The sequence below is a fragment of the Apodemus sylvaticus genome, chromosome 11, assembly GCF_947179515.1.
Source record: "Apodemus sylvaticus chromosome 11, mApoSyl1.1, whole genome shotgun sequence".
In the NCBI taxonomy this organism is placed as follows: Eukaryota; Metazoa; Chordata; class Mammalia; order Rodentia; family Muridae; genus Apodemus; species Apodemus sylvaticus.
The window spans coordinates 90,480,366-90,486,365 of record NC_067482.1 but is presented as its reverse complement, the minus strand read 5'-3'; positions in this window follow the sequence as shown (position 1 = coordinate 90,486,365).

The following is a 6,000-nucleotide window of genomic DNA, read 5'->3' as shown; positions in this document are numbered from 1 at the left end:
TAGGCATAAATGTATTCCCAAGTTGTTTGAAAGTGGAATTATAAACATTTTCTGATAAAGTTGAAGATTTACATGGAAAATATTTCTGATAAAATTTAAGAAATATATAGAAAAACATTATTTCTCAAGATAATCTTCAATTTTAATATGTTTTTCCATGTATTTCTTCTATTTTATCAGAAATGTTTTCCATGGTTCTTCCCCAGTTCCTTTTCTATTAGTTTCAGTGTGTCTGTATTTATGTGGATGTCCTTGATCCACTTGGAGTTGAGCTTAGTACAAGGAGATAAGAATGGATCTATTCGTACTCTTCTGCATGCTGACCTCCAGTTGAACCAGCACCATTTGTTGAAAAGGTTATATTTTTTCCACTGGATGGTTTCAGCTCCTTTGTCAAAGATCAAGTGACCATAGGTGTGTGGGTTCATTTCTGGGTCTTCAATCCTATTCCATTGATCTACCTTCCTGTCACTGTACCAATATCTAGCAGCTTTTATCACTATTGTACTATTATAGTACTATTGTACTATTGTACTATAGTACAGTGTGAGGTCCCAGGATACTGATTCCCCCAGAGTTTCTTTTACTGTCGAGAACAGTTTTAGCTATCCTGGGTTTTTTATTATTCCAGATGAATTTGAGAATTGTTCTTTCTAACTCAATGAACAACCGAATTGGGATTTTGATGGGGATTGCATTGAATCTGTATATTGCTTTTGGCAAGAATTCTACTATATTAACTCTGCCAATCCACAAGCATGGAATTTTTTTCTATTTGCTGAGGTCTTCTTCAATTTCCTCCTTGAGAGACCTGAAGTTCTTGTCATACAGATCTTTCACTTGTTTGGTTAGAGTCACACCAAGACACTTTATGTTATTTGTAGATATTGTGAAGGATGTCATTTCCCTAATCTCTTTCTCAGCCTGCTTATCCTTTGAGTATAGGAAGGCTACTGATTTGCTTTGAGTTGATTTTATATCCAGCCACTTTGCTGAAGTTTTTCAGCTGTAGGAGTTCTCTGGTGGAATTTTTTGGGTAACTTAAATATACTGTCTACCATCTGAAAATAGTGATAGTTTGATTACTTCCTTTCCAATTATATCTTTGATCTCCTTACAGTGTCTAATTGCTCTAGCCAGAATTTCAAGTACTATATTGAAAAGATATGGAGAGAAAGGGCAGCCTTGTCTAGTTCCTGATTTCAGTGAGATTTCTCCAATTTCTCTCCATTTAGTTTGCTGTTGGCTACTGGTTTGCTGTATATTGCTTTTACTATGTTTAGGTATGGGTCTTGAATTCCTGTTCTTTCGAAGACTTTTAGCATGAAAGGATGATGAATTTTGTCAGATGTTCCTGGGATGAAGCCTAATTGATCATGGTGAATGATTGTTTTGATGTGTTCTTGCATTCATTTGGGAAGAATTTTATTGAGTGTTTTTGCATCAGTATTCATAAGGGAAATTGGCCTGAAGTTCTCTTTCTTTGTTGGATCTTTGTGTGGTTTTGGTATCAGCATAATTGTGGTTTGGTAGAACGAATTGGGTAGTGTTCCTTCTGTTTCTGTTTTGTGGAATAGTTTGAAGAGTATTGGTGTTAGGTCTTCTTTGAAGGTCTGATAGAATTCTGAACTAAAACAATCTGGCGCTGTGCTTTTTTTTTTTGGTTGGAAGACTTTCTATGACCCCTTCTATTTCTTTAGGGGTTATGGGACTGTTTATATGATGTATCTGATTCTGATTTAATTTTGGTATTTGGTATCTGTCTAGGAAATTGTCCATTTCTTCCAGTTTTTCCAGTTGTGTTGAGTATAGGCTTTTGTAGTAGGATCTGATGATTTTTTGAGTTTCCTCAGGTTCTGTTGTTATATCATCCTAAATCATTCTCAAAAGAACAAACATGGAATGCAGTTACTGATAAGTGGCTATTAGCCCAGAAGCTCTAAATACTCAAGACACAATTCACATATCAAATCATTCCCAAGAAGAAGGAAGGAGAGGGCCCTGGTCCTGGAAAGGCTTGATGCAGCATTGTAGGGAATTACCAGGACAGAGAAGTGGGAGGGGTTTGAATGGGAAATGGTTGAAAGGAAGAGGGCTTATGGGACTTATGGGGAGGGGAGAACCAGGAAAGGTAAAATCATTTGGAATGTAAAGAAATAATACAGAGAATTAAAAAAAAGAAAATAAAGATCAAGATCAGATGAGACCTGTCTATACTTGGAACTAAAATAAAATAAAAGTTTTCCATGTAAATCTTTTATTTTATCTCAAAATGTTTTAATTTTACTTTCAATTAATTTAGAAAGATTTTTTTCCTATCTACCATTTTTACCTGTCTTATTTTCCATGAAATAATCAATTGTAACATGTTCTTCTATATATTTCCTAAATTTAATCAGAAATATTTTTCATGTAAATCTTCAATTTTACCTGAAAATGTTTAAAATTCCACTTTTAGCCAACCTAGAATTATTTTTTTGCCTACCATTGTATCTGTATAATTTCCACTATGGTCTTCAATTTTAACATGTTTTTCTATATATTTCTTCTATTGCATTCTTTTTTTTATAATTTCTTTTTTTATTTATTTATTTTTATTTACATTGCAAATGATTTCCCCTTTTCTGGGTCCCCACTCCCCGCAAATCCCATAAGCCCTCTTCCGTCCCCCTATTCTTTCATCTACCCCTTCCCACTTCCCTGTTCTGGAATTCCCCTATACTCTTGCACTGAGTCTTTCCAGAACCAGGGCCCACTCCTCCATTCTTTTTGGACATCATTTAATTTGTGGATTATGTCCTGGGTATTCAAAGTTTCTAGGCTAATATCCACTTATCAGTGAGTGCATACCATGATTGATCTTTTGAGACTGGGTTACCTCACTTAGTATGATGTTCTCCAGCTCCATCCATTTGTGTAAGAATTTCATGAATTCATTGTTTCTAATGGCTGAATAGTACTCCATTGTATAAATATACCACATTTTTTGTATCCATTCCTCCGTTGAAGGACATCTAGGTTCTTTCCAGCTTCTGGCTACTACAAATAGGGCTGCTATGAACATAGTGGAGCACGTGCCCTTATTGCATGCTGAAGAATCCTCTGGATATATGCCCAGTAGTGGTATAACAGGATCTTCAGGAAGTGACAGGCCCAGTTTTCTGAGGAACCACCAGACTGATTTCCAAAGTGGTTGCACCATCTTGCAATCCCACCAGCAGTGGAGGAATGTTCCTCTTTCTCCACATCCTCGCCAACACCTGCTGTCTCCTGATTTTTTGACCTTAGCCATTCTGACTGATGTGAGGTGAAATCTCAGGGTTGTTTTGATTTGCATTTCCCTAATGATTAATGATGTTGAACATTTCTTAAGGTGTTTCTCAGCTCTCCGAAGTTCTTCATGTGAAAATTCTTTGTTTAGCTCCATACCCCACTTTTTAATGGGGTTATTTGGATCTCTGGGTTCTACGTTCTTGAGTTCTTTGTATATATTAGATATTAGCCCTCTGTCAGATTTAGGGTTGGTGAAGATTCTTTCCCAGTCTGTTGGTTGACGTTTTGTCCTTTTGACGGTGTCCTTTGCTTTACAGAAACTTTGTAGTTTTATGAGGTCCCATTTGTCAATTCTTGATCTTAGAGCATAAGCTATTGGTGTTCTATTCAGGAACTTTTCCCCTGTGCCCATGTCCTCCAGGGTCTTCCCCAGTTTTTTTTCAATTAGTTTCAGTGTGTCAGGTTTTATGTGGAGGTCCTTGATCCATTTGGAGTTGAGCTTGGTACAAGGAGATAAGAATGGATCGATGCACATTCCTCTGCATGCTGACCTCCAATTGAACCAGCACCATTTGTTGAAAAGACTATCTTTTTTTCCACTGGATGCTTTCAGCCCCTTTGTCGAAGACCAAGTGACCATAGGTGTATTGGTTCATTTCTGGGTCTTCAATCCTATTCCATCGATCCGCTTGCCTGATATTGGACCAATATCATACAATTTTTATCACTATTGCTCTGTAGTAGAGTTTAAAGTCGGGGATATTGAATCCCCCTGAAGTTCTTTTACTGTTGAGAATAGTTTTAGCTATCCTGGGTTTTTTGTTATTCCAGATGAATTTGAGAATTGCTCTTTCTAGCTCTATGAAGAACTGGGTTGGGATTTTTATGGGAATAGCATTGAATCTGTAGATTGCCTTTGGCAAGATGGCCATTTTAACTATATTAATCCTGCCAATTCATGAGCATGGAAGGTTTTTCCATTTTCTGAGATCTTCTTCGATTTCCTTCTTCAGAGATCTGAAGTTCTTGTCATATAGGTCTTTCACTTGTTTGGTTAGAGTCACCCCAAGACACTTTATGTTGTTTGTAGCTATTGTGAAGGGGGTCATTTCCCTAATTTCTTTCTCAGTCTGCTTATCCTTTGAATATACTTAAGTGACCCTAAAAACTCTACTAGAGAACTCCTACAGCTGATAAACAACTTCAGCAAAGTGGCTGGCTACAAAATCAATGCAAGCAAATCAGTAGCCTTTATATATTCAATTGCATTCTTTATCTGTCACAGATATCTACTTATAGGTGAGTTTACATCCTGTAGTATATCATTTGTTAGTAATCACTAAATCCTGCCCTGTGTATTTTACTGGAAATGCAGAAATATCACTAATATGAAGGAATGCAAGAAAGATAATAACCCAGATCAAAGAGAATTCCTGAGAGAAGAATTTATAAGAATATAATCTAAGGCTACCAAAACCAAACCCAACACCAGAGATGAAAAATCATATCTATATTTCAGCACTCCAGAAATGGAGACTGGGGTTTACTAGTTTAAAGTAATCTTGTACAGTAACATTGTAACCCTAACAGTAGAAAACAGAAACAAAACTAAATCCGCATGCAATCACAGGTCAGAGACAGAATAAAAAATACCCAAAATGAGCTTCTGTTTCTTGAATGTTTCTAGGAGACCTGCCTCAAGACTTTGCTATCCCAGAGAAGCTGTGAGTTCCTAAAGAAATGAGACATAGAGGAAGTTGAGTCCTCAAGAGAATACCATTTAAGGACATATCAAGACTCATTTGCTCCCTGCTTTTCCTGGCAAGCATTTCATTCAACCACATAATTCTTTGCCCTGTCACAATCCCAAAGACAATGAAGTCAACTGCCCATGGCTTAGAAACTCTGAAATCATTACACAAAATATAAATTTTCCAGGTTTAGTTTTGCCATTTTAAGCTTTTTCTCACAATATCAGGTAACTCACTAAGACATCAAATAATATATATTTTCCTTGACAATTGTATGCCTTTTAATAGTTATGTTACTTTACCCATAACTGCCATTCCAACTTTTTCCCCAGCTGTGAAAATGTTGATGAGAATATGAAACACTGCTCAGTGATTCATATGTATTTATTCAAGAAATTTTCACACAAGAAAATTAAGGAAGTTGAAGTGTTTGCCAAAGTTTACAAAATTTATACTTAAAATTGAGCGACACTGTATGGAAATAATTTTTAAACAATAAAAGAAACAGATAATATCTTATAGAAATGTTTACATCTGGTGGAAAAAGAAGAAGACATTCTTAACAACAGTATTTCCAGGTGTTTTCACACACACACACAAACACACACACACATATATCATATTATATATAATTACTGTATATACATATGTATGCATATATATAATAAAAGAACTGGAAGTCATATTTGAGAGATATTAAGGTAAATATATAGGAGGTGTCAGAAGGGAAAGAAGAAGTATAAAAATAATGTAATTTATTATATTTGCATTTTGAAGAAATTGAAGAAAATGGATGATTTGTCCTAAAAAGAGAATGTAGGGTATTGTCACAAAAAATATTATTTGTATAACCGTATGCATTATGTAAATGGACATATAGCAAATGCATATTTGGGTGCTTCTAGAATAATCTCTTTGTTTGCTGTTCATCCTTTCCCAATATGAACTGTCAAAGGAGACACTGACCATCACAACT